General features: G+C 38.9%; 1 long non-coding RNA gene across 1 annotated transcript; it reads right to left on the reverse strand.

Moving 5' to 3' along the window:
* Window positions 1–6,825: 6,825 nt before the first annotated feature.
* Window positions 6,826–11,473, reverse strand: LOC141803870 (uncharacterized). The gene is made up of 3 exons (XR_012599612.1): window positions 11,370–11,473; window positions 10,389–10,514; window positions 6,826–10,300 (listed from the first exon to the last, which is right to left on the reverse strand). It is a non-coding gene; the product is annotated as an uncharacterized LOC141803870 (long non-coding RNA).

Consider the following 11,473-nt stretch of genomic DNA (forward strand, 5'->3'; position numbering starts at 1 on the left):
GTATTTTCAGCCAGATCCATACATGCAAGTCCAGAACAGCCACAGCAGGGTTAACACGTCAGAAGTTGCAGTATTGCTTCCATAAAGGATCCAGCTGGCTGTCTCTTTCATGACAAGACCTTCAAAGCATCCCTGTGAACTGAACTAATCCCGTCACCCACAAACACCCAGAGAAATGCACAAACACACACATGCACACACACATATGGGTTTGAAATACTGTGATCTGAGAGAAGTAGTTACCCATAAAGAGTGGAGTGGGTGCAGGGGCTGCCGTTCTACAACAGCTGGGGGGTTGTTGTGTTTGAGTGCATCATCAGCGTTATCCTGCTGTTCTTTATATGACAAAAAAGGAAGCACTCCAGATGATGCTGTGTCATCAGGTCTGATTGTTTATGCTTTCTTGTTACGTCTTCTCCCGAGGACACATTTTGTCTCAAATAAATGCAATCAAATCTGTACCAAGGGGCCGTAATCACCCATCCCGGGGCAAGAATTAGACAAGAAAAATGTTTTAATTGGTTGGACTTGCAAAGTAATCATGACTCTTCCTGTTAATGTTGACTCTCTTCCTCTGGACCATGAGACATGTAGATGTCAGCCTGTTTATGATTACTTTCTTCATTTACTTCAACAGACATTTTACATCGTAAAGACTGGCTACAGTACAGTCAAAGTCATGCACTTGCAGTTTTCTGACAGTATACTCCATAAGAGAGGCTTCTAGGTTTCAAACATAACATTTCAGTCTGGGTGTTTTGCCTCTTTTTCTGTTCACATTAACTGTCACACTTTATACAACCAAAGCCACGCAAAACACAATGACAACACATAAACGACACAGAAACCAACCTTTTTCGTCCGTATATTTTGCATTTATAAATAGATATTATTTAGAGAGAGAGATATTATCATAAATTAGTAGGCAACACACAAGATGCATCAGGTTGAAGACCATTCTGACGTATTTGGATGCATCAAACATGCATATGACACATCATATCAACTCTAATTTATCAAACATAAAAAGTCAGAGTGTCAGTGAAACTGTTAGGGAAACTTCACAAAAGATTCACTAACAACATCCAACAATTGAAACAAGTTAGCTGCCGTTAACTAGTTTATAATTTTCTAACTTATGCATTATTTTCCCGGGCGCTTTCTTCTGGTTGGTTGTACCGTCCAGAAAGAAAAACCGAGGAAGAAAACTTAACGGATTATTTCGACTTTGCAGATTGCTTTGCAGCTATATCTGCAATAAATCTAAAGGCTTGCCATCATAGGCAATTTTCATTAAACAGAAGATGAGAAATGCATTTTCTTTTGCAGCTTTTGGAAATGTACACAACTGTGAAAGTGCTGGGAATATGCTTAAAAAAAAGTATAGGTTATCAATTACCCAAGTCATTTTCTGTTTTATAACTTGATTAATATTGGTTAAAATTTTGCTTGCAGCAACTAAGAAGGTAATCACCAGGAATTGATGAGAAGATCCCCCTTCAAGGAACTGACTGCTATTTGTAAGCATATGAAGATGCGCCTGTGTACATTTTCATTTGTATTTTGAAATGGTCTGAATGAAATGAAAAACAATAGAATGTATATACGGATAATTAGCTGTAGAGCATAAAGAGGAGGAGGAAGAATCAACATAAACTTGTCCACTTGAAGCCACATCTGTCAAGAATGGCAAATTACCAGGTGGGCAAAGAGTTACAGGTAGGGGAGACCAGGTATGGTTGTAACACTTTTTGCTTTAGCACCTCAAACTCACTGAAATTTTGAGTCAAAGTTTCCACATTTGTTTACTACAAATGGCACCAATTCAAACCTCTGAAAGAATATCACAGACCTCACCAGGTGATGTCAACGTATGGTGGTCCTTTTTTACAACCTACCCTACTACCAGGATAGGTTGTGACACATGCTGGGGTAAAGTTGTAATATTTAGACAAAAAAAAAAAAAAAGCAAAAACAGAGGTTTTGCCCTGCAAAAAGGGGTTTATTGAAATAGAACAATCCAGAACAATGTCTCTCTCTGTGACTGACTATAACTCACTTCCTGTTTGACTCAAGAATTCATCCATAACAGTTTGTATGCTAAAATAATACAGTGTAGCTGTGTAAAGAGTGCATAGGTCGAACCCAAAGACTGTATGTAGAGTGGATAGCATGGTTCCACCATTTACCATTGTACGTTTTCAAGCCAAAAGTCCCCCGTCACAGAAGCAGCCATCAAAGCAGTTGTGCAGCCAGAGTCTGCGCAGTAGAGACTGTGAGAGATTCTGGGAGAATCTGAGTGTAGCCGAGTGACAAAAATAATATTTTTTTTTCTTTCGAGAGTCTAATCACTTCTTGACTCTACTTCCCGACATATTTTATAATCCCTGAAAAAATACACAAGAACAGCAGCTGTCAATCAATGTAAAGCCTTGTTTTTAACCTTGTATAACTAATGAAAACGAAACTTTTCAGAAAAAAGTGGACTTGAATACAAGACAGCCAAATTGTATCTCCAAATCATCAATACGAGGTGTATTTACTTTTCAAAGTTTAATCACAGCCCATCTGAAATGGCAGGAGAGACAGATTTTTTTTACCTATACTGCAGCCAGCCACAAGGGGGAGCAGTTTTTGTGGAAACCTCACTTTGAGCCGAGCAAGATGACGTCCATTTTTTTTTACAGTCTATGGGTCTGACAGAAACTGTGCGTGTGTGTGTGTGTGTGTGTGTGTGTGTGTGTGTGTGTGTTTGTGTGTGTGTGTGTGTGTGTGTGTGTGTGTGTGTGTGTGTGTGTGTGTGTGTGCATGAGTGTGCCTGAGTGTGTGCATGAGTGCCTGAGTGTGTGTGCTCGTGTGTGTGTGTGTAAGCATCAACATTTTTGCCTGCCCCTCAGAGAAAACCCTGCAGCTCCTCCAGTAACCAATACTGGGCTATCACTGGGTCCAGTAACCTACACTGGGACATCACTGGACCCTCAGCTTCTGTAGTGATTTGTAGAAACATGGCAGATCCCTTGAGCCTGTGTGACTAATCTGACTGATCTGACTGACCGTTTTTTGTGAGTTTATCAGATGCTTTTTTAAAAACATCTTCATGAACAACTCTGTCAGTCTTTCTTTTCCACTGCCTAGGTGTTATGTAACATTATCAAAATCAAGAAAATGTTCTCAGTTGTCCATAAGAGGATGGTTTTAACACTTTTTAAAGATGTGTTACAACCCACCCCACCCCACCCCAACCCCGTCAGCCGGTGTTTAGCTAGCTGTATTAGCACAGTGTATTTAAATTAGCATGGAAAAAATGCATCACATTTTACCTGAGAAACTACATTTTATTCTGATACAAGTCAAGTGGTTTGTTATCTGAAATAGTAAAGGTACAAAACAAAATGTAGTCTTGGTAAAAAATAAAAAATAATAATACTTTTTTTCTTTTTTTAAACCCCAAAATCACTCTGTAGAATCTGCATGCACCTGTTTCTAGCACTAACAATCACCATGTGTGATCAGGGTAGAATTGGCTATGGAAATGATCACGTGACTCCTATCTTATCCATGTAACAACCATACCTGGTCTCCCCTACTTTAAACTTACAGGTCGGAAAAAATGACCAATTTTTCATTGTATGGCTTAAACACAACCATATCAAGAAGGTCTGCAAATTTATCCCACGGTAAATTAAATTTTGATACATGTTTTAATATTTAGTAGTAGTAAATTATGTAATAGTAATTGTTTTACATGAAGAATGTTTAATGAGGCTGAACTTTGTGGTGTGGTTGATGAAGGAATCAGCTCAAACTGAGTTAAGGTGAGCCTTCATTCAGCCTCGCCCTCCTCTTCCTCCATGTAGATAAGGCTTTAATGGCCGTCCTTTGCAACATGACAGCTGTGTCCCAATTCAGGGGCTGCAGCCTACGGAGGCTGGATTTGAAGACCGATTACGTCACAGCGGTGCGTCGGAGGCTGTCCCAATACGGAGGCTCCTCCAAATGCGGCCGACGAATCTGTCCTCCGTTTCGGGGGCCGCGAAGGACGGGTTTGGTGAATCCTTCATAGCCTCACATATCCCAAGATTCATTGCGCATGAACGCCGAACATGATGGACACGGCCGAACTCCAAAAGGAGTCCTGATTTATACAGATATGAAGGATTTCTGGCAACAACTATGTGATTGTGTTTTTAAAACGTGAAAGAATATTTTGTTTTTCTGTGTGAAAATGTGTTGTTTGGGCTCTTTTCAAGTAATATAAAGTGGAAAAACAGTTCTTTATGAATCTTCTCATTATTTTATAAAAATATGTCCATAAATGTAAATTCTCTTGGGAAAAAAACTTACTTGGAGTTTTTATTTATTTATTTATGTATTTTTTTACAGGGAATTCACAAAAGACATTAAATCATTTCAGCAGCTTTTATTTTATACTTATTTATTTATCATCCCCCCAGCACTTGATCAAATGTTGAAAATGTACGTTGTTGCCTTACTCTCATGTAAATGGTAGATCTATACTCTATCAATAGGGATAATAATAATACAAATGATATAATGATAAAAATGATGATAATAATAATGATAATAATAATAACAACGCAATAAAAAGATAGTAAAAATCATCCTGTTTAAATGTGAGGTTTTGGTTTACGTGTGTTTAAAAGTAATGTAAGCCTGACAGGTGAGGGCGGTGCTGTGTGACGTCGAGGGTGACAAACAGGAAATGCTTCGTAGACCAGACCGTCTCAATTCAGTTCGGCCTTTGCGGTCTTCGCAGGCTATAAAGGCCGGGTCCTCCGAAGGCTACAGCCTCCGTAGGCTGCAGCCCCTGAATTGGGACACAGCTGACAGCTTCAACTTAATCCTCATTAAGAGCTGTAACAATGCAGGAAGTGAAGCGGCTGCTGCAGTCACGATTGGACGGACTCGATATTTGGCAGGAAGTGGCTACTTTCAGCTGCGTCCAAGACCAAGCGAGGCGAGCGTCCCCTGTGAGCGTCCCACAGGAGCCCTCCAGTCCCCCAAAAGCTCCTGGTGATGCTGGTCCTCCGACAGCAGGACGTCATGAAAAAATTGTGGCGAAAGGAGAAACGCCATATTTGGCAGGTCCGTGCTCTTTTGTTTTCATTGAAAAATCGACCCCTTTAAGAGTTTCGGCCAGTTGCCAAACGACGTGTTTTTGTGTCAACAAATTCAACACATTTTAAGTTCATTTTAATGTGTCTTGTATTTTTTACATATCGTACAATATCGAGCCCCATGTGGTCAATTTCTATGTTTATACAGGGTTTTGTCAGTAAGGTGCATTTTACGTTTCTCTGTTTACTCTAAAATCTTACAAACAATATAATTGTTTAATTTATTAGCTATAGCACATCTTATGGCAAAGAAATACTCAGATTATTACAACTATGTTGTCTTCACACATTGGTTTATCTCTTGTACCATTTTGTTACCGTCTTGGTAGTTCAACGAGGGCTAATAAAATATATTTTTTTGAATTTTTGTTTGGAATCTTGAGAAGAATCTGCTTTAATCACCCAGAAAAAAAAATTATTGGATTGCTTTTGTACAGATAATATAGGCAGATATAAGAGTGAAATAGAATGCAGTGGCCAGAGTGTAAACAGTATCAATTTTAGGTGAACTTTTAAAAAACTTTCATAAAACTTTCCAAGGCCTAAACTCTGGTAGAACAATTTAAAAAGATTAAAATGTAACATTTCTGATCAGTTCACTCTGGCGAAGTTACACATTACAGAACTGATTGAAATAACATACAGTTGTATCTCAATTAATCAGAACATCACAGAAAGTTAATTTATCTCAGGAGTTTAGTTCAGTGAGTCAGACTCATATATCACAACGATTCAGTACACTCAGAGTGAAATATTTCAAGTGTTCCTTTATCTTTTTATCCTAGTCACTACAGGTGTGGCCCAAGGGCTCCGTCCTGGGGCCCCTCCTCTTCATCACTTACCTCCTCCCACTCGGCCATATTTTCCGGAAATTCAATATTACCTTCCACTGATACGCAGATGACACCAAGCTCTACCTTTCTCGTCCAGAATTCAGCTGCCCGCATTGTCACCAGAACCCCCTCCCACCATCACATCACCCCCATCCTGCAGCAGCTCCACTGGCTCTCGGTCAAGCATAGGATTGAATTCAAACTACTCCTGTACACCTTCAAGGCCATCCACAACCTTGCCCCCCCCCATATCTGTCAGACCTCCTCCACATCACCACTCCAGTCCACTCTCTCAAATCCTCCTCCTCCACCCACCTCACTGTGCCCTCTGCCCGCCTCAGCACCATGGGGAGCAGGGCCTTCAGTTGCTCTGCTCCTCAACTCTGAAACTCCCTCCCTCCAGACCTCCGTAATCTGACCTCCCTGACTTTTCAAATCCAGACTCAAAACCCACCTCTTCCGAATTGCATTCTCCTAACCATGAACATTCCACTCCTATCCACATATCCGTCACTGTTTGTTGTATTTTGCTGATTTTATAGTTTTTTGTTTTGTTGATTTTACTGTTGTTTTATCCTGTAACATGTCCTTGGGTGTTTTGAAAGGCGCTTTTAAATATAATGTATGATTATTATTATTTTAAGTAATGCTAATGGTTTACAATTTATGAAAAACACTGAATTCATTGTTTGCTGAACAATCAAGCACAGTGGCATCATGGTCATTTAGTCAACATTTGGTACTTTTGGCAGTGTGGGTAGGCGCCAATTCCTGCTCAAAAATGAAATCAGCATTCCCATAAAGTTTGTCACAAGAAGAAAGAATGAAGCACTCTAAAATTTCCTGGTAAACTGTTGCTTTGAATCTTGACTTGACCGACAGATATCACAGTGGACCAAGACCAGAAGAAGACATGGCACCCTAAATCCTCACTGACTGTGGAAATCTTGCTCTGGAGTTTAAGGAGTGTAAACCCTGTGGTCATCCACTATTCCTCTAGACTCTCAGTTCTTGGTTCTTAAATGTAATGCAAAGTTACTTTCACCTGAAAAGAGGACCACTGAGCAATAGTCCATTTCTTTTTCTCCTTGGCCTTGGTATGATGCGTCTGATGTTGACTCACCAACCCTTCAGGAGTGACACAAGAAATGTAACAGTTGTAGATAAATCCCTTCATACATGTACTTTATGACTCTTTATGCACTGACTCAGTCCTATCAAGGCCCCCAAATTCTTAAATGAGTTTTGCCTGTTTTATGACACATTTTCCTTCAACTCCAGGACTTTCTAGTAGTTTGCTTGGATACAGCTCTCTGTGAACAGCCAGCTTCTTTAACAATAACCTTTTGTGACTTACTCTCCTTATGGAGGGTGTTTGACTGTCTTCTGGACAACTGTCAAGTCAGCAGTTTGCCCCATGATCATGCCGCCAACTGAGCCAGACTGTGACCATTTAAAGAGACTCTTTAAAGGTTCATGAAACCTTTGCTGGTTAGATAGACACCATTAGTTTACAATATTCATTCTTTTAAAACATATTTCAGATACTGGATTTGGAGTAAGCATCAAGCATCACAATCTAAAAAAAATTACAGAAACATTTTACTGTTTCACTTTTTTAAATTTAACTACTAAAATGAAGCAACTTTCCACAATATTCTAATTCCCTGAGCTGCACATGAACACATACTTGTCTCTGCTATAATGTCTGTCTCCCTCTATGGTAGGACTTTGCACACTGCGTGCTGAGGAGTGAAACCCTTCCTTAGCCCTGTGGGGTCATCGTGGTCCCTGGTTTTCTTTAAACACCTTACCTGCCTGTTCTGTACAGTGGGGTAAACAAATAACAGATTTTGAAATGGATTCCTGCAAAATGTGGTGTAACATGAAAAACATCACCTTGAATGATCTTTAACACTGTACTCTGACCTGATGGTTTATCTTGTGTTCAAACACAAAATGTCTTGTTTTCCATTCAGAATATTGATGTTTGGATTCATGGTGACAAACAGTGAGCCATTCACTCTTTAAGCCAAACGTGCTTCCCCCCTGCTATTTTCTTTATGAAGCTCCCATTCAAATCACAGATATTACAATTTCTAATTTGGTGAGACTGGAAAAAGCTCAGTCGAGATCTAAAAAAAAACTGAACCTAAAATGTTAGCAAATCCTCCAGTGCTCATCTACCTAGCAGAGCTAACGTAACCTCACTTTTTATTTTATTGATGGCCTCTCAAGTTTGAACAGACCACTGCAGAATAACTGCTGACTGTGGGGTGGAATCAACATTACCACCAAATCCACAGTGTTGTCTCTTTTGGCAGGAACACAAGTTCTTGTCTTGCTTATTTCATATCATGTGTACAGCATAAAAATATAACAAGATTTTATAAGAATACAAGTTTAAACTACGAGCTAAAATGTTTAAAAAATGTTAAACTGCAAATGTGGATTACAGAAAAAAGTTATATGAATGAATAAATTTAAGAATTTACCACTAGGATTGATATTGTTTGACTATATCCTTTACAGTACTCACTGTTTTCCACTAATTTCTAAAACAATCAACAAAGAAAACACACAACTGAGAAGTGTAGTACTACAATTTATAAACTAGTCTGCAATGTCTCAATAAACCTGAATTAATGCAAGCTTTACAATGAAAACATAAGCAAATGTTGAAAATCTTGTTGACATCATTGGTTACTTACTTTCTGTCTGTCCATTTTAGACTTGATATAGAATGTTTACAGTTCAGGAAATGCTCTCTGGGATTTAAAGTGTACTATAACGGCTTTGCCAAAAATGTGCTACAACATGAATAAAGCCGAGTATGCTTCGTCCAGGTCAGCACTTTCATTCCACAGATAATTTTCTGGTTTCAACTCGAAACGGTATTCCAAGTGAACTTTAGCTTTTTTACACTCTGTGTTAATATGATCATCATGCCATCTATCATATACAGTGAGCTTTGGTGACAGTGAATCAGCATCAGCTCCTCCCTATGTTCATGACCTGGGCTTGTGACTTGATGTTTGTTTGCTCTTTTGCCATTAAAAGTTGGTGTACAAGTTGTAAAAAAGTTGCAGATCTGTAATAATTTAAAAGACAAAGCAGAAAATAGACCACAATATCTATAATTTAACATACTGTTAAATACAATAGTACATTAAAAATAATCATACTCTTTTTGCATCAAATAAGTGAATTTACAGGTAGCAAAATCTCTTCTGAGTTTCTCCTAGAAAAAAAATAAAAATAAAAGAAAGTAAAAGAAAACTCTCAAAGCAGGGACCAGACATCTCTTCTTGTCTTCAGACATATCTTAAAAGTAGAAAGGGATTGTGTGAAGTAAAGTAAAGGCTATGAGGGGGCTCTGAGAGGATCTGAGTGGAAGTGGTTGAAAAAAGTAAGTTTGAGTTTTCAAGTCTCTTTTTAGCTCTCCTTCTCAACTTACTATAGCAACTATCAATAATCATTAAACGTGATGTAAAACCCAGTTTCCAACCTCTAATAACTAATGAAAAAGAAACTTTTAAAAAAATACTAATTGATGCAAGAAATATTTCTACACGGTGTATATTTTTCTTAACGTTTGACCACAGCCTGAAAATGACTGAGGAGACAGAGTTTTTGGCCCATGCAGCTGTCACCAGGGGGAGCAGCTTTTGCAGTGCCCTCACTTTCAGCCAAGTGAAATTACATCCATTTTTTTACAGTCTTTGGTCTATAGTCATAACCCAACCTTACAGGTGCTGTGAATAAATAAAGAGATGAAAAGGCCAAAAAGTTGAATTCTGCTCCAAAAAAAGCATTTACAAATTTCAATATTTATCAGCCAGTGCCTCCTCCGGTCTTAGTGCTAATTGGCTATAGCTCCATATTTACCATGCAGGCATAAGAGTCACATCAACCATGTTATATAACTCTTAGCAGCCGAGTAAATAGTGCACTACCTACGATGTGTCAGCTTTACTCTTATCTGTTTTCCAGCAGGTAGAACACAGCGTTATATGACCCCTAAAGTGTGTAAGTGGAATACAAAGTGTGGCATTGGCTTGTTCTGCTTTTTTAGGAAGCTTGCATAAAATCAGAATACCCTGATGAAGGAATGCACCAAATGGAAACCTCCCAGATGACTCACTGTAGCAGCTCCTTGTTTGTTGTCCTGCCTTTTCTCCTTCCTACTCCTAAACTAGTTTCTTCTTTTTCTGTCATTTTCTCTGCAGATTTTCTCCAATGGGACAGTGTCCTCACAGCAGACTGGCCAGGCTGGCAGTAGACCCCTTTTTGTGGCTGAAACTGCGCTGGAAGAAGGCCACCTGTCCACTGGGACACAAACACATTACACAAAAGCTTTTCCTCTGTATAAAGTAAATTAAGTCATCATGAAGTGACTGAGAAAAGTTGTGCTTACACTGATAAGGTTGTATTAAAGGTGACTGCAATGCCGATGTGGACTTGTAAAAGCTGCTGGGGAAGTTTTGGTGCATCTAAGCTACCTCATGGGCCTCCACAGTGCTTCCACAAGCCCTGTTAAGATCTGCAGAGAAAAGACCTTTGAGAGTGATGGTGACCAAAACTGCACTTTTTATGTTAAAGTATGTTTTTTTTTTTAACTTTTATTCAGAGAGGACAGGGCAATGAACAGAGGAGGAAACAGGGCAGGAATGGGGAGTGGCATGTTGGAAAGAGGGTGCAGGTTGGAGTCAAACCCAGGCCTCCCAATGGAGATCCAAACCGAGGCTATATCACTGCTGCTATCTCATCCATTTTTGATCCATCTCTGAACATAAGTTAACACAGAGTGATGAAGTAGTTCTCAAACCACTTTGTAGTTCTCCTACGGTGATCTCCCCTTCTAATTCAGTTGTGGTTATGCTGTGATGCATTGTTGTTTTAACTAAAAGAGAAAAATGGGTGGCTCTGCCTCCTCAGCAAGAAACCACTGGTGTATAAAGTGGTGCTAAATGAACAGACAGAAGGACAGGTATTTAAACTCAAACTAAGACAATGTTACATGCTAAAACATTATATTCCAGTGTCTTAAAAAAACAAACAAACATTATTCTCACAAATGTTATATTCCAGCGTCTTTTTTGTGTGACCTGCAATCCAGACAACACCATTTATGTCAAGTTTTATTCATTTCAAAATCAAATGTTTGAAAATTCCAGATGATTACATTTCAGCTGACCCTCATGCTTGAAAGTTAGCAGCTGTTCCAAAATAATTCTGTTAGCCAAAAATAACAAAATCAAAATGATCAAGAATCAATAAAACGCTGCTGAAGTGTATAGCTCTATATCATTTGAAGTGGATGACCCTGCTGGCTTCTTAGTTTGCAAACTTGACAAACAAAAAAAAAAAAAAAACACAGAAAAGACCACAAATTTACCTTTGAAATTGCAACTTCAGTTTCAGTGATTCAGATTTAGATGACTTCATTAATCCTTGAAGGACAGTTCAGTTTGCAGTTGTCCCTGCCCTGTTGAGTCCATC

This window comes from Halichoeres trimaculatus, unplaced genomic scaffold (genome assembly GCF_033239565.1).
Source record: "Halichoeres trimaculatus isolate MK-OKI-2021-1 unplaced genomic scaffold, fHalTri1.1 fHalTri1_scaffold_15, whole genome shotgun sequence".
Classification (NCBI taxonomy): domain Eukaryota; kingdom Metazoa; phylum Chordata; class Actinopteri; order Labriformes; family Labridae; genus Halichoeres; species Halichoeres trimaculatus.